This window comes from Stenella coeruleoalba (assembly GCF_951394435.1).
Source record: "Stenella coeruleoalba genome assembly, contig: scaffold_151, whole genome shotgun sequence".
Lineage (NCBI taxonomy): Eukaryota > Metazoa > Chordata > Mammalia > Artiodactyla > Delphinidae > Stenella > Stenella coeruleoalba.
Genome location: NW_027646317.1, coordinates 753,833 through 772,093, shown reverse-complemented (window position 1 = coordinate 772,093; position 18,261 = coordinate 753,833). Strand labels below are relative to the sequence as shown.

General features: G+C 43.7%; 1 long non-coding RNA gene across 1 annotated transcript in view; it reads left to right on the top strand.

Moving 5' to 3' along the window:
- LOC307181174 overlaps window positions 1-18,261 on the top strand; it is a 255,444-nt gene that overhangs the window by 33,105 nt on the left and 204,078 nt on the right. The gene's annotated exons all lie outside the window — the stretch shown is intronic.

The window sequence follows — 18,261 nt, the reverse complement described above, 5'->3', positions numbered from 1 at the left end:
TTATGATGTTTCTTTTTCTGTGTGACTTATTTCAGTTAGAATCATCATACCTGAATCCACTCATTGTTATGCTAAGGGCCTGATGACATAGATTTCATTGCTGAGTGATATTGCTTTGTAAGTAAATACCACAACTTCTTTATCCATTTTTCACTTTCTGCGATGTTGAACTTGTACTGTAAACGAGGTTCTTGTAAACAGAGGCGTCCCAAACTTTGAGGTGGCTGTGTCTTTTTGATTTTAATTTCCCTAAGCTATAGGACCATAAGTGGCAGTGCCCTAGGCTCTGTTGCTTTGTTTTTTAGATGTTTCAGGAAACACCATAAACTTCTCCCGAGTGTCTGTTGGCAATTTACATTCCGCCCATCAGCATAACAAGGCTCCCAGTTCTCCATGGCCTGTCCTGCCTTTCTGGATTTTACACTTTTTTCAGATGGCCCTTTTGACCAGGGGGAAGTGAGACTTCATTGTAGTGCAGATTTCCTTTGCAAGCTTGCTTGGTTGGCCAAAAAGGGCGTATGCGTTTTTTCCTGAATATATTCAGGAAAAAACGCATACGCCCTTTTTGGCCAAGTGCATCATTGTGGACGTTCTGCCTCTTTTCCTATGCTTTCAATGCAATTCCAGTCAACCTCCTGAAATCGGTTTCCTGCAATTCTGCCCCGATTTCAAGTCCTCTTGGCAACCTTACTTCAGTCTATTTTTGGACGATAGCTGTCATTTATAACTCTGCAGGTTTGTGAATTACAGTGCCCCTGAGCTCCTTTCTTCAACTCGCTTTCTTGTGCCCTGGCCGCAACACCGCAGGATGGCTTCAGGCGCTAATCTGGTTCCGGTCCGGCATGGTGAGCCTTTGGTTAATTCCTCTTCCTGGTGGGAAATGAGAGTTAAATTTGCCCGTCCAGACACCTACAGCTAGCGTCTCATTGGTTCTCGCTATTCCTGTTCATCTTCCGCAGAAATTGCAAACTGGGCCAAACAGGAGGTTAAAGGGACTGACTCTCCAAGTGGGGAGAGTGTTAGTAAAGCGTCTGGAATGTTGCACCTGAGTATCAGGGGAGGAAAACTGAGACATATTTGAACACGTCTCCCGTTCACATGGTTGATCATACTTGGGTTCCACATGCATGTTTTAGCTGAAGGAAGAATACCTTAAACCTGTGTATTTGAAAGCCGTGGAATGGGTACCATGCAATATGACTTCAAAGGGTCTTCATTTGCTCACCGAACCTCTCCAATCCTATCACTGCTGCGTTTATGCCCCTGTACACATGCTTGATTCTCTTTCGGAGACATAGCAATCCATAGGTTTTAAGATACTTACTAGTCAGGTACATTCTTAGGCGTTTAATATGCGGTGTTGAGTCCATTTCGTTGAGCAAGGAGTAGCTCTTGTCTATTCCATATTTGGCTTAAGGAACTTTATCTGTGCTCATTTCAATCTCTGGTTTTATGCAGCACCCCAACTCACCTTTACCCTTAAGCAAGCATAAGTTGGTTTTCTAAATTTGAGACCCTGTTCTGTTCTGTAACTGAGTTCCTGTGTAGCCAAGTTTACATTCCGTGTATTACTGATATCTTATGATGTTTCTTTTTCTGTGTGACTTATTTCAGTTAGAATCATCATACCTGAATCCACTCATTGTGCTGCTAAGGGCCTGATGACACAGATTTCATTGCTGAGTGATATTGCTTTGTAAGTAAATACCACAACTTTTTTATCCATTTTTCACTTTCTGCGATGTTGAACTTGTACTGTAAACGAGGTTCTTGTAAACAGAGCCGTTCCAAACTTTGGGGTGGCTGTGTCTTTTTGATTTTAAATACCCTAAGCTATAGGACCATAAGTGGAAGTGCCCGAGGTTCTGTTGCTTTGTTTTTTAGATGTTTCAGGAAACACCATACACTTCTCCCGAGTGGTTGTTGGCAATTTACATCCCGCCCGTCAGCATAACAAGGCTCCCAGTTCTCCATGGCCTGTCCTGCCTTTCTGGATTTTACACTTTTTTCAGATGGCCCTTTTGACCGGGGGGAAGTGAGACTTCATTGTAGTGCAGATTTCCTTTGCAAGCTTGCTTGGTTGGCCAAAAAGGGCGTATGCGTTTTTTCCTGAATATATTCAGGAAAAAACGCATACGCCCTTTTTGGCCAAGTGCATCATTGTGGACATTCTGCCTCTTTTCCTATGCTTTCAATGCAATTCCAGTCTACCTCCTGAAATCGGTTTCCTGCAATTCTGCCCCGCTTTCAAGTCCTCTTGGCAGCCTTACTTCAGTCTATTTTTGGACGATAGCTGTCATTTATAACTCTGCAGGTTTGTGAATTTCAGTGCCCCTGAGCTCGTTTCTTCAACTCGCTTTCTTGTGACCTGGCCGCAACACCGCAGGATGGCTTCAGGCCCTAATCTGGTTCCGGCACGGCACGCTGAGCCTTTGGTTATTTCCTCTTCCTGGTGGGAAATGAGAGTTAAATTTGCCCGTCCAGACACCTCCAGGTAGTCTCTCATTGGTTTTAGCTATTCCTGTTCATCTTCCGCAGAAATTGCAAACTGGGCCAAACAGGAGGTTAAAGGCGCTGACTCTCCAAGTGGGGAGAGTGTTAGTAAAGCGTCTGGAATGTTGCACCCGAGTACCAGGGGAGGAAAACTGAGACATATTTGAACACGTCTCCCGTTCACATGGTTGATCATACTTGGGTTCCACATGCATGTTTTAGCTGAAGGAAGAATACCTTAAACCTGGGTAGTTGAAACCTGTGGAATGGGTACCATGCAATATGACTTCAAAGGGTCTTCATTTGCTCACCGAACCTCTCCAATCCTATCACAGCTGCGTTTATGCCCCTGTACACATGCTTGATTCTCTTTCGGAGACATAGCAATCCATAGGTTTTAAGATACTTACTAGTCAGGTACATTCTTAGGCGTTTAATATGCGGTGTTGAGTCCATTTCGTTGAGCAAGGAGTAGCTCTTGTCTATTCCATATTTGGCTTAAGTAACTTTATCTGTGCTCATTTCAATCTCTGGTTTTATGCAGCACCCCAACTCACCTTTACCCTTAAGCAAGCATAAGTTGGTTTTCTAAATTTGAGGCCCTGTTCTGTTCTGTAATTCAGTTCCTGTGTAGCCAAGTTTCCATTCCATGTATTACTGATATCTTATGATGTTTCTTTTTCTGTGTGACTTATTTCAGTTAGAATCATCATACCTGAATCCACTCATTGTGCTGCTAAGGGCCTGATGACACAGATTTCATTGCTGAGTGATATTGCTTTGTAAGTAAATACCACAACTTTTTAATCCATTTTTCACTTTTTGCGATGTTGAACTTGTACTGTAAACGAGGTTCTTGTAAACAGAGCCGTTCGAAACTTTGGGGTGGCTGTGTCTTTTTGATTTTAAATTCCCTAAGCTATAGGACCATAAGTGGAAGTGACCTAGGCTCTGTTGCTTTGTTTTTTAGATGTTTCAGGAAACACCATACACTTCTCCCGAGTGGTTGTTGGCAATTTCCATCCCGCCCATCAGCATAACAAGGCTCCCAGTTCTCCATGGCCTGTCCTGCCTTTCTGGATTTTACACTTTTTCAGATGGCCCTTTTGACCGGGGGGAAGTGAGACTTCATTGTAGTGCAGATTTCCTTTGCAAGCTTGCTTGGTTGGCCAAAAAGGGCGTATGCGTTTTTTCCTGAATATATTCAGGAAAAAACGCATACGCCCTTTTTGGCCAAGTGCATCATTGTGGACGTTCTGCCTCTTTTCCTATGCTTTCAATGCAATTCCAGTCTACCTCCTGAAATCGGTTTCCTGCAATTCTGCCCTGCTTTCAAGTCCTCTTGGCAGCCTTACTTCAGTCTATTTTTGGACGATAGCTGTCATTTATAACTCTGCAGGTTTGTGAATTACAGTGTCCCTGAGCTCCTTTCTTCAACTCGCTTTCTTGTGAGCTGGCCGCAACACCGCAGGATGGCTTCAGGCCCTAATCTGGTTCCGGCACGGCACACTGAGCCTTTGGTTATTTCCTCTTCCTGGTGGGAAATGAGAGTTAAATTTGCCCGTCCAGACACCTCCAGCTAGCCTCTCATTGGTTCTCGCTATTCCTGTTCATCTTCCGCAGAAATTGCAAACTGGGCCAAACAGGAGGTTAAAGGCGCTGACTCTCCAAGTGGGGAGAGTGTTAGTAAAGCGTCTGGAATGTTGCACCCGAGTACCAGGGGAGGAAAACTGAGACATATTTGAACACGTCTGCCGTTCACATGGTTGATCATACTTGGGTTCCACATGCATGTTTTAGCTGAAGGAAGAATACCTAAAACCTGGGTAGTTGAAACCCGTGGAATGGGTACCATGCAATATGACTTCAAAGGCTCTTCATTTGCTCACCGAACCTCTCCAATCCTATCACTGCTGCGTTTATGCCCCTGTACACATGCTTGATTCTCTTTCGGAGACATAGCAATCCATAGGTTTTAAGATACTTACTAGTCAGGTACATTCTTAGGCGTTTAATATGCGGTGTTGAGTCCATTTCATTGAGCAAGGAGTAGCTCTTGTCTATTCCATATTTGGCTTAAGGAACTTTATCTGTGCTCATTTCAATCTCTGGTTTTATGCAGCACCCCAACTCACCTTTACCCTTAAGCAAGCATAAGTTGGTTTTCTAAATTTGAGACCCTGTTCTGTTCTGTAATTCAGTTCCTGTGTAGCCAAGTTTACATTCCGTGTATTACTGATATCTTATGATGTTTCTTTTTCTGTGTGACTTATTTCAGTTAGAATCATCATACCTGAATCCACTCATTGTGCTGCTAAGGGCCTGATGACACAGATTTCATTGCTGAGTGATATTGCTTTGTAAGTAAATACCACAACTTTTTTATCCATTTTTCACTTTCTGCGATGTTGAACTTGTACTGTAAACGAGGTTCTTGTAAACAGAGCCATTCCAAACTTTGGGATGGCTGTGTCTTTTTGATTTTAAATTCCCTAAGCTATATGACCATAAGTGGAAGTGTCCTAGGCTCTGTTGCTTTGTTTTTTAGATGTTTCAGGAAACACCATACACTTCTCCCGAGTGGTTGTTGGCAATTTACATCCCCCCCTTCAGCATAACAAGGCTCCCAGTTCTCCATGGCCTGTCCTGCCTTTCTGGATTTTACACTTTTTTCAGATGGCCCTTTTGACCAGGGGGAAATGAGACTTCATTGTAGTGCAGATTTCCTTTGCAAGCTTGCTTTGTTGTCCAAAAAGGGCGTATGCGTTTTTTCCTGAATATATTCAGGAAAAAACGCATACGCCCTTTTTGGACAAGTGCATCATTGTGGACCTTAGGCCTCTTTTCCTATGCTTTCAATGCAATTCCAGTCTACCTCCTGAAATCAGTTTCCTGCAATTGTGCCCTGCTTTCAAGTCCTCTTGGCAGCCTTACTTCAGTCTATTTTTGGACGATAGTTGTCATTTATAACTCTGCAGGTTTGTGAATTACAGTGCCCCTGAGCTCCTTTCTTCAACTCGCTTTCTTGTGAGCTGGCCGCAACACCGCAGGATGGCTTCAGGCCCTAATCTGGTTCCGGCACGGCACCCTGAGCCTTTGGTTAATTCCTCTTCCTGGTGGGAAATGAGAGTTAAATTTGCCCGTCCAGACACCTCCAGCTAGTCTCTCATTGGTTCTCGCTATTCCTGTTCATCTTCCGCAGTAATTGCAAACTGGGCCAAACAGGAGGTTAAAGGGACTGGCTCTCCAAGTCGGGAGAGTGTTAGTAAAGCGTCTGGAATATTGCACCCGAGTACCAGGGTACGAAAACTGAGACATATTTGAACACGTCTCCCGATCACATGGTTGATCATATTCTAGGTTCCACATGCATGTTTTAGCTGAAGGAAGAATACCTTAAACCTGGGTAGTTGAAACCCGTGGAATGGGTACCATGCAATATGACTTCAAAGGGTCTTCATTTGCTCACCGAACCTCTCCAATCCTATCACTGCTGCGTTTATGCCCCTGTACACACGCTTGATTCTCTTTTGGAGACATAGCAATCCATAGGTTTTAAGATACTTACTAGTCAGGTACATTCTTAGGCGTTTAATATGGGGTGTTGAGTCCATTTCGTTGAGCAAGGAGTAGCTCTTGTCTATTCCATATTTGGCTTAAGGAACTTTATCTGTGCTCATTTCAATCTCTGGTTTTATGCAGCACCCCAACTCACCTTTCCCCTTAAGCAAGCATAAGTTGGTTTTCTAAATTTGAGACCCTGTTCTGTTTTGGAATGCAGTTCCTGTGTAGCCAAGTTTACATTCCGTGTATTAGTGATATCTTATGATGTTTCTTTTTCTGTGTGACTTATTTCAGTTAGAATCATCGTACCTGAATCCACTCATTATGCTGCTACGGGCCTGATGACATAGATTTCATTGCTGAGTGATACTGCATTGTACGTAAGTACCACAAGTTCTTTATCCATTTTTCACTTTCTGTGATATTGAACTTGTACGGTAAAAGAGGTTCTTGTAAACGGAGGCGTCCCAAACTTTGGGGTGGCTGTGTCTTTTTGATTTTAATTTCCCTAAGCTATAGGACCATAAGTGGAAGTGCCCTAGGCTCTGTTGCTTTGTTTTTTAGATGTTTCAGGAAACACCATACACTTCTCCCAAGTGTCTGTTGGCAATTTACATCCCGCCCATCAGCATAACAAGGCTCCCAGTTCTCAATGGCCTGTTGCCTTTCTGGATTTTACACTTTTTTCAGATGGCCCTTTTGAACGGGGGGAAGTGAGACTTCATTGTAGTGCAGATTTCCTTTGCAAGCTTGCTTGGTTGGCCAAAAAGGGCGTATGCGTTTTTTCCTGAATATATTCAAGAAAAAACGCATAAGCCCTTTTTGGCCAAGTGCATCATTGTGGACGTTCTGCCTCTTTTCCTATGCTTTCAATGCAATTCCAGTCTACCTCCTGAAATCGGTTTCCTGCAATTCTGCCCCGCTTTCAAGTCCTCTTGGCAGCCTTACTTCAGTCTATTTTTGGACGATAGCTGTCATTTATAACTCTGCAGGTTTGTGAATTACAGTGCCCCTGAGCTCCTTTCTTCAACTCGCTTTCTTGTGACCTGGCCACAACACCGCAGGATGGCTTCAGGCCCTAATCTGGTTCCGCCCCGGCATGCTGAGCCTTTGGTTAATTCCTCTTCCTGGTGGGAAATGAGAGATAAATTTGCCCGTCCAGACACCTCCAGCTAGCCTCTCATTGGTTCTCGCTATTCCTGTTCATCTTCCGCAGAAATTGCAAACTGGGCCAAACAGGAGGTTAAAGGGACTGACTCTCCAAGTGGGGAGAGTGTTAGTAAAGCGTCTGGAATGTTGCACCCGAGTATCAGGGGAGGAAAACTGAGACATATTTGAACACGTCTCCCATTCACATGGTTGATCATACTCTAGGTTCCACATGCATGTTTTAGCTGAAGGAAGAATACCTTAAACCTGGAGAGTTGAGACCCGTGGAATGGGTACCATGCAATATGACTTCAAAGGGTCTTCATATGCTCACCGAACCTCTCCAATCCTATCACTGCTGCGTTTATGCCCCTGTACACATGCTTGATTCTCTTTCGGAGACATAGCAATCCATAGGTTTTAAGATACTTACTAGTCAGGTACATTCTTAGGCGTTTAATATGGGGTGTTGAGTCCATTTCGTTGAGCAAGGAGTAGCTCTTGTCTATTCCATATTTGGCTTAAGGAACTTTATCTGTGCTCATTTCAATCTCTGGTTTTATGCAGCACCCCAACTCACCTTTCCCCTTAAGCAAGCATAAGTTCGTTTTCTAAATTTGAGACCCTGTTCTATTCTGTAATTCAGTTCCTGTGTAGCCAAGTTTCCATTCCGTGTATTACTGATATCTTATTATGTTTCTTTTTCTGTGTGACTTATTTCAGTTAGAATCATCATACCTGAATCCACTCATTGTGCTGCTTAGGGCCTGATGACATAGATTTCATTGCTGAGTGATATTGCTTTGTAAGTAAATACCACAACTTCTTTATCCATTTTTCACTTTCTGCGATGTTGAACTTGTACTGTAAACGAGGTTCTTGTAAACAGAGGCATCCCAAACTTTGGGGTGGCTGTGTCTTTTTCATTTTAATTTCCCTAAGCTATAGGACCATAAGTGGCAGTGCCCTAGGCTCTGTTGCTTTGTTTTTTAGATGTTTCAGGAAACACCATACACTTCTCCCGAGTGTTTGTTGGCAATTTACATTCCGCCCTTCAGCATAACAAGGCTCCCAGTTCTCCATGGCCTGTCCTGCCTTTCTGGATTTTACACTTTTTTCAGATGGCCCTTTTGACCGGGGGGAAGTGAGACTTCATTGTAGTGCAGATTTCCTTTGCAAGCTTGCTTGGTTGGCCAAAAAGGGCGTATGCGTTTTTTCCTGAATATATTCAGGAAAAAACGCATACGCCCTTTTTGGCCAAGTGCATCATTGTGGACCTTAGGCCTCTTTTCCTATGCTTTCAATGCAATTCCAGTCTACCTCTTGAAATCGGTTTCCTGCAATTGTGCCCTGCTTTCAAGTCCTCTTGGCAGCCTTACTTCAGTCTATTTTTGGACGATAGCTGTCATTTATAACTCTGCAGGTTTGTGAATTACAGTGCCCCTGAGCTCCTTTCTTCAACTCGCTTTCTTGTGAGCTGGCCGCAACACCGCAGGATGGCTTCAGGCCCTAATCTGGTTCCGGCACGGCACGCTGAGCCTTAGGTTAATTCCTCTTCCTGGTGGGAAATGAGAGTTAAATTTGCCCGTCCAGACACCTCCAGCTAGCCTCTCATTGGTTCTCGCTATTCCTGTTCATCTTCCGCAGAAATTGCAAACTGGGCCAAACAGGAGGTTAAAGGGACTGACTCTCCAAGTCGGGAGAGTGTTAGTAAAGCGTCTGGAATATTGCACCCGAGTACCAGGGTACGAAAACTGAGACATATTTGAACACGTCTGCCATTCACATGGTTGATCATACTCTAGGTTCCACATGCATGTTTTAGCTGAAGGAAGAATACCTTAAACCTGGGTAGTTGAAACCCGTGTAATGGGTACCCTGCAATATGACTTCAAAGGGTCTTCATTTGCTCACTGAACATCTCCAATCCTATCACTGCTGCGTTTATGCCCCTGTACACATGCTTGACTCTCTTTCGGAGACATAGCAATCCATAGGTTTTAAGATACTTACTAGTCAGGTACATTCTTAGGCGTTTAATATGGGGTGTTGAGTCCATTTCGTTGAGCAAGGAGTAGCTCTTGTCTATTCCATATTTGGCTTAAGGAACTTTATCTGTGCTCATTTCAATCTCTGGTTTTATGCAGCACCCCAACTCACCTTTCCCCTTAAGCAAGCATAAGTTCGTTTTCTAAATTTGAGACCCTGTTCTCTTCTGTAATTCAGTTCCTGTGTAGCCAAGTTTACATTCCGTGTATTAGTGATATCTTATGATGTTTCTTTTTCTGTGTGACTTATTTCAGTTAGAATCATCATACCTGAATCCACTCATTATGCTGCTACGGGCCTGATGACATAGATTTCATTGCTGAGTGATACTGCATTGTACGTAAGTACCACAAGTTCTTTATCCATTTTTCACTTTCTGTGATATTGAACTTGTACGGTAAACGAGGTTCTTGTAAACGGAGGCGTCCCAAACTTTGGGGTGGCTGTGTCTTTTTGATTTTAATTTCCCTAAGCTATAGGACCATAAGTGGCAGTGCCCTAGGCTCTGTTGCTTTGTTTTTTAGATGTTTCAGGAAACACCATACACTTCTCCGGAGTGTCTGTTGGCAATTTACATCCCGCCCATCAGCATAACAAGGCTCCCAGTTCTCCATGGCCTGTCCTGACTTTCTGGATTTTACACTTTTTTCAGATGGCCCTTTTGACCGGGGGGAAGTGAGACTTCATTGTAGTGCAGATTTCCTTTGCAAGCTTTCTTGGTTGGCCAAAAAGGGCGTATGCATTTTTTCCTGAATATATTCAGGAAAAAACGCATACGCCCTTTTTGGCCAAGTGCATCATTGTGGACGTTCTGCCTCTTTTCCTATGCTTTCAATGCAATTCCAGTCTACCTCCTGAAATCGGTTCCCTGCAATTCTGCCCCGCTTTCAAGTCCTCTTGGCAGCCTTACTTCAGTCTATTTTTGGACGATAGCTGTCATTTATAACTCTGCAGGTTTGTGAATTACAGTGCCCCTGAGCTCCTTTCTTCAACTCGCTTTTTTTTGACCTGGCTGCAACACCGCAGGATGGCTTCAGGCCCTAATCTGGTTCCGGCACGGCACGCTGAGCCTTTGGTTATTTCCTCTTCCTGGTGGGAAATGAGAGTTAAATTTGCCCGTCAAGACACCTCCAGCTAGTCTCTCATTGGTTCTCGCTATTCCTGTTCATCTTCCGCAGGAATTGCAAACTGGGCCAAACAGGAGGTTAAAGGCGTTGACTCTCCAAGTGGGGAGAGTGTTAGTAAAGCGTCTGGAATGTTGCACCCGAGTACCAGGGGAGGAAAACTGAGACATATTTGAACACGTCTCCCGTTCACATGGTTGATCATACTTGGGTTCCACATGCATGTTTTAGCTGAAGGAAGAATACCTTAAACCTGGAGAGTTAAGACCCGTGTAATGGGTACCATGCAATATGACTTCAAAGGGTCTTCATTTGCTCACCGAACCTCTCCAATCCTATCACTGCTGCGTTTATGCCCCTGTACACATGCTTGATTCTCTTTCGGAGACATAGCAATCCATAGGTTTTAAGATACTTACTAGTCAGGTACATTCTTAGGCGTTTAATATGCGGTGTTGAGTCCATTTCATTGAGCAAGGAGTAGCTCTTGTGTATTCCATATTTGGCTTAAGGAACTTTATCTGTGCTCATTTCAATCTCTGGTTTTATGCAGCAACCCAACTCACCTTTCCCCTTAAGCAAGCATAAGTTGGTTTTCTAAATTTGAGAACCTGTTCTGTTCTGTAATTCAGTTCCTGTGTAGCCAAGTTTACATTCCGTGTATTAGTGATACCTTATGATGTTTCTTTTTCTGTGTGACTTATTTCAGTTAGAATCATCGTACCTGAATCTACTCATTATGCTGCTACGGGCCTGATGACATAGATTTCATTGCTGAGTGATACTGCATTGTACGTAAATACCACAACTTCTTTATCCATTTTTCACTTTCTGTGATATTGAACTTGTACGGTAAACGAGGTTCTTGTAAACAGAGGCGTCCCAAACTTTGGGGTGGCTGTGTCTTTTTGATTTTAATTTCCCTAAGCTATAGGACCATAAGTGGCAGTGCCCTAGGCTCTGTTGCTTTGTTTTTTAGATGTTTCAGGAAACACCATACACTTCTCCCGAGTGTCTGTTGGCAATTTACATCCCGCCCATCAGCATAACAAGGCTCCCATTTCTCCATGGCCTGTCCTGCCTTTCTGGATTTTACACTTTTTTCAGATGGCCCTTTTGACCGGGGGGAAGTGAGACTTCATTGTAGTGCAGATTTCCTTTGCAAGTTTGCTTGGTTGGCCAAAAAGGGCGTATGCGTTTTTTCCTGAATATATTCAGGAAAAAACGCATACGCCCTTTTTGGCCAAGTGCATCATTCTGGACGTTCTGCCTCTTTTCCTATGCTTTCAATGCAATTCCAGTCTACCTCCTGAAATCGGTTTCCTGCAATTCTGCCCCGCTTTCAAGTCCTCTTGGCAGCCTTACTTCAGTCTATTTTTGGACGATAGCTGTCATTTATAACTCTGCAGGTTTGTGAATTACAGTGCCCCTGAGCTCCTTTCTTCAACTCGCTTTCTTGTGACCTGGCCGCAACACCGCAGGATGTCTTCAGGCCCTAATCTGGTTCTGGCATGGCACGCTGAGCCTTTGGTTAATTCCTCTTCCTGGTGGGAAATGAGAGTTAAATTTGCCCATCCAGACACCTCCAGCTAGTCTCTCATTGGTTCTCGCTATTCCTGTTCATCTTCCACAGAAATTGCAAACTGGGCCAAACAGGAGGTTAAAGGGAGTGACTCGCCAAGTGGGGAGAGTGTTAGTAAAGCGTCTGGAATGTTGCACCCGAGTACCAGGGTAGGAAAACTGAGACATATTTGAACACGTCTCCCGTTCACATGGTTGATCATACTCTGGGTTCCACATGCATGTTTTAGCTGAAGGAAGAATACCTTAAACCTGGAGAGTTGAGACCCGTGGAATGGGTACCATGCAATATGACTTCAAAAGGTCTTCATTTGCTGACCGAACCTCTCCAATCCTATCACTACTGCGTTTATGCCCCTGTACACACGCTTGATTCTCTTTTGGAGACATAGCAATCCATAGGTTTTAAGATACTTACTAGTCAGGTACATTCTTAGGCGTTTAATATGCGGTGTTGAGTCCATTTCGCTGAGCAAGGAGTAGCTCTTGTCTATTCCATATTTGGCTTAAGGAACTTTATCTGTGCTCATTTCAATCTCTGGTTTTATGCAGCACCCCAACTCACCTTTCCCCTTAAGCAAGCATAAGTTGGTTTTCTAAATTTGAGACCCTGTTCTGTTTTGGAATGCAGTTCCTGTGTAGCCAAGTTTACATTCCGTGTATTAGTGATATCTTATGATGTTTCTTTTTCTGTGTGACTTATTTCAGTTAGAATCATCGTACCTGAATCCACTCATCATGCTGCTACGGGCCTGATGACATAGATTTCATTGCTGAGTGATACTGCATTGTACGTAAGTACCACAAGTTCTTTATCCATTTTTCACTTTCTGTGATATTGAACTTGTACGGTATACGAGGTTCTTGTAAACGGAGGCGTCCCAAACTTTGGGGTGGCTGTGTCTTTTTGATTTTAATTTCCCTAAGCTATAGGACCATAAGTGGCAGTGCCCTAGGCTCTCTTGCTTTGTATTTTAGATGTTTCAGGAAACACCATACACTTCTCCCGAGTGTCTGTTGGCAATTTACATCCCGCCCATCAGCATAACAAGGCTCCCAGTTCTCCATGGCCTGTCCTGCCTTTCTGGATTTTACACTTTTTTCAGATGGCCCTTTTGACCGGGGGGAAGTGAGACTTCATTGTAGTGCAGATTTCCGTTGCAAGTTTGCTTGGTTGGCCAAAAAGGGCGTATGCGTTTTTTCCTGAATATATTCAGGAAAAAACGCATACGCCCTTTTTGGCCAAGTGCATCATTGTGGACGTTCTGCCTCTTTTCCTATGCTTTCAATGCAATTCCAGTCTACCTCCTGAAATCGGTTTCCTGCAATTCTGCCCCACTTTCAAGTCCTCTTGGCAGCCTTACTTCAGTCTATTTTTGGACGATAGCTGTCATTTATAACTCTGCAGGTTTGTGAATTACAGTGCCCCTGAGCTCCTTTCTTCAACTCGCTTTCTTGTGACCTGGCCGCAACACCGCAGGATGTCTTCAGGCCCTAATCTGGTTCTGGCATGGCACGCTGAGCCTTTGGTTAATTCCTCTTCCTGGTGGGAAATGAGAGTTAAATTTGCCCATCCAGACACCTCCAGCTAGTCTCTCATTGGTTCTCGCTATTCCTGTTCATCTTCCACAGAAATTGCAAACTGGGCCAAACAGGAGGTTAAAGGGACTGACTCGCCAAGTGGGGAGAGTGTTAGTAAAGCGTCTGGAATGTTGCACCCGAGTACCAGGGTACGAAAACTGAGACATATTTGAACACGTCTCCCGTTCACATGGTTGATCATACTTGGGTCCACATGCATGTTTTAGCTGAAGGAAGAATACCTAAAACCTGGGTAGTTGAAACCCGTGGAATGGGTACCATGCAATATGACTTCAAAGGGTCTTCATTTGCTCACTGAACCTCTCCAATCCTATCACTGCTGCGTTTATGACCCTGTACACATGCTTGATTCTCTTTCGGAGACATAGCAATCCATAGGTTTTAAGATACTTACTAGTCAGGTACATTCTTAGGCATTTAATATGCGGTGTTGAGTCCATTTCTTTGAGCAAGGAGTAGCTCTTGTCTATTCCATATTTGGCTTAAGGATCTTTATCTGTTCTCATTTCAATCTCTGGTTTTATGCAGCACCCCAACTCACCTTTCCCCTTAAGCAAGCATAAGTTGGTTTTCGAAATTTGAGACCCTGTTCTGTTCTGTAATTCAGTTCCTGTGTAGCCAAGTTTACATTCCGTGTATTACTGATATCTTATGATGTTTCTTTTTCTGTGTGACTTATTTCAGTTAGAATCATCATACCTGAATCCACTCATTGTGCTACTAAGGGCCCGATGAAACAGATTTCATTGTTGAGTGATATTGCTTTGTAAGTAAATACCACAACTTTTTTATCCATTTTTCACTTTCTGCGATGTTGAACTTGTACTGTAAATGAGGTTCTTGTAAACAGAGCCGTTCCAAACTTTGGGGTGGCTGTGTCTTTTTGATTTTAAATTCCCTAAGCTATAGGACCATAAGTGGAACTGCCCTAGGCTCTGTTGCTTTGTTTTTTAGATGTTTCAGGAAACACCATACACTTCTCCCGAGTGGTTGTTGGCAATTTACATCCCGCCCATCAGCATAACAAGGCTCCCAGTTCTCCATGGCCTGTCCTGCCTTTCTGGATTTTACACTTTTTTCAGATGGCCCTTTTGACCGGGGGGAAGTGAGACTTCATTGTAGTGCAGATTTCCTTTGCAAGCTTGCTTGGTTGGCCAAAAAGGGCGTATGCGTTTTTTCCTGAATATATTCAGGAAAAAACGCATACGCCCTTTTTGGCCAAGTGCATCATTGTGGACGTTCTGCCTCTTTTCCTATGCTTTCAATGCAATTCCAGTGTACCTCCTGAAATCGGTTTCCTGCAATTCTGCCCCGCTTTCAAGTCCTCTTGGCAGCCTTACTTCAGTCTATTTTTGGACGATAGCTGTCATTTATAACTCTGCAGGTTTGTGAATTACAGTGCCCCTGAGCTCCTTTCTTCAACTCGCTTTCTTTTGAGCTGGCCGCAACACCGCAGGATGGCTTCAGGCCCTAATCTGGTTCCGGCACGGCACGCTGAGCCTTTGGTTATTTCCTCTTCCTGGTGGGAAATGAGAGTTAAATTTGCCCGTCCAGACACCTCCAGCTAGCCTCTCATTGGTTCTTGCTATGCCTGTTCATCTTCTGCAGAAATTGCAAACTGGGCCATACAGGAGGTTAAAGGCGCTGACTCTCCAAGTGGGGAGAGTGTTAGTAAAGCGTCTGGAATGTTGCACCCGAGTACCAGGGGAGGAAAACTGAGACATATTTGAACACGTCTCCCGTTCACATGGTTGATCATACTTGAGTTCCACATGCATGTTTTAGCTGAAGGAAGAATACCTTAAACCTGGAGAGTTGAGACCCGTGTAATGGGTACCATGCAATATGACTTCAAAGGGTCTTCATTTGCTCACCGAACCTCTCCAATCCTATCACTGCTGTGTTTATGCCCCTGTACACATGCTTGATTCTCTTTCGGAGACATAGCAATCCATAGGTTTTAAGATACTTACTAGTCAGGTACATTCTTAGGCGTTTAATATGCGGTGTTGAGTCCATTTCGTTGAGCAAGGAGTAGCTCTTGTCTATTCTATATTTGGCTTAAGGAACTTTATCTGTGCTCATTTCAATCTCTGGTTTTATGCAGCACCCCAACTCACCTTTACCCTTAAGCAAGCATAAGTTGGTTTTCTAAATTTGAGACCCTGTTCTGTTCTGTAATTCAGTTCCTGTGTAGCCAAGTTTACATTCCGTGTATTACTGATATCTTATGATGTTTCTTTTTCTGTGTGACTTATTTCAGTTAGAATCATCATACCTGAATCCACTCATTGTGCTGCTAAGGGCCTGATGACACAGATTTCATTGCTGAGTGATATTGCTTTGTAAGTAAATACCACAACTTTTTTATCCATTTTTCACTTTCTGCGATGTTGAACTTGTACTGTAAACGAGGTTCTTGTAAACAGAGCCATTCCAAACTTTGGGATGGCTGTGTCTTTTTGATTTTAAATTCCCTAAGCTATATGACCATAAGTGGAAGTGTCCTAGGCTCTGTTGCTTTGTTTTTTAGATGTTTCAGGAAACACCATACACTTCTCCCGAGTGGTTGTTGGCAATTTACATCCCCCCCTTCAGCATAACAAGGCTCCCAGTTCTCCATGGCCTGTCCTGCCTTTCTGGATTTTACACTTTTTTCAGATGGCCCTTTTGACCGGGGGGAAGTGAGACTTCATTGTAGTGCAGATTTCCTTTGCAAGCTTGCTTGGTTGGCCAAAAAGGGCGTATGCGTTTTTTCCTGAATATATTCAGGAAAAAACGCATACGCCCTTTTTGGCCAAGTGCATCATTGTGGACTTTCTGCCTCTTTTCCTATGCTTGAAATGCAATTCCAGTCTACCTCCTGAAATCAGTTTCCTGCAATTCTGCCCCGCTTTCAAGTCCTCTTGGCAGCCTTACTTCAGTCTATTTTTGGACGATAGCTGTCATTTATAACTCTGCAGGTTTGTGAATTACAGTGCCCCTGAGCTCCTTTCTTCAACTCGCTTTCTTGTGACCTGGCCGCAACACCGCAGGATGGCTTCAGGCCCTAATCTGGCTCTGGCATGGCACGCTGAGCCTTTGGTTAATTCCTCTTCCTGGTGGGAAATGAGAGTTAAATTTGCCCATCCAGACACCTGCACCTAGTCTCTCATTGGTTCTCGCTATTCCTGTTCATCTTCCACAGAAATTGCAAACTGGGCCAAACAGGAGGTTAAAGGGACTGACTCTCCAAGTGGGGAGAGTGTTAGTAAAGCGTCTGGAATGTTGCACCCGAGTACCAGCGTACGAAAACTGAGACATATTTTAACACGTCTACCGATCACATGGTTGATCATACTCTAGGTTCCACATGCATGTTTTAGCTGAAGGAAGAATACCTTAAACCTGGGTAGTTGAAACCCGTGGAATGGGTACCATGCAATATGACTTCAAAGGGTCTTCATTTGCTCACCGAACCTCTCCAATCCTATCACTGCTGCGTTTATGCCCCTGTACACATGCTTGATTCTCTTTCGGAGACATAGCAATCCATAGGTTTTAAGATACTTACTAGTCAGGAACATTCTTAGGCGTTTAATATGGGGTGTTGAGTCCATTTCGTTGAGCAAGGAGTAGCTCTTGTCTATTCCATATTTGGCTTAAGGAACTTTATCTGTGCTCATTTCAATCTCTGGTTTTATGCAGCACCCCAACTCACCTTTCCCCTTAAGCAAGCATAAGTTGGTTTTCGAAATTTGAGACCCTGTTCTGTTCTGTAATTCAGTTCCTGTGTAGCCAAGTTTACATTCCGTGTATTACTGATATCTTATGATGTTTCTTTTCTGTGTGACTTATTTCAGTTAGAATCATCATACCTGAATCCACTCATTGTGCTGCTAAGGGCCTGATGACACAGATTTCATTGCTGAGTGATATTGCTTTGTAAGTAAATACCACAACTTCTTTATCCATTTTTCACTTTCTGCGATGTTGAACTTGTACTGTAAACGAGGTTCTTGTAAACAGAGCCGTTCCAAACTTTGGGGTGGCTGTGTCTTTTTGATTTTGAATTCCCTAAGCTATAGGACCATAAGTGGAAGTGCCCTAGGCTCTGTTGCTTTGTTTTTTAGATGTTTCAGGAAACACCATACACTTCTCCCGAGTGGTTGTTGGCAATTTACATCCCGCCCATCAGCATAACAAGGCTCCCAGTTCTCCATGGCCTGTCCTGCCTTTCTGGATTTTACACTTTTTTCAGATGGCCCTTTTGACCGGGGGGAAGTGAGACTTCATTGTAGTGCAGATTTCCTTTGCAAGCTTGCTTGGTTGGCCAAAAAGGGCGTATGCGTTTTTTCCTGAATATATTCAGGAAAAAACGCATACGCCCTTTTTGGCCAAGTGCATCATTGTGGACGTTCTGCCTCTTTTCCTATGCTTGCAATGCAATTCCAGTCTACCTCCTGAAATCGGTTTCCTGCAATTCTGCCCCGCTTTCAAGTCCTCTTGGCAGCCTTACTTCAGTCTATTTTTGGACGATAGCTGTCATTTATAACTCTGCAGGTTTGTGAATTACAGTGCCCCTGAGCTCCTTTCTTCAACTCGCTTTCTTGTGACCTGGCCGCAACACCGCAGGATGGCTTCAGGCCCTAATCTGGTTCCGGTACGGCACGCTGAGCCTTTGGTTATTTCCTCTTCCTGGTGGGAAATGAGAGTTAAA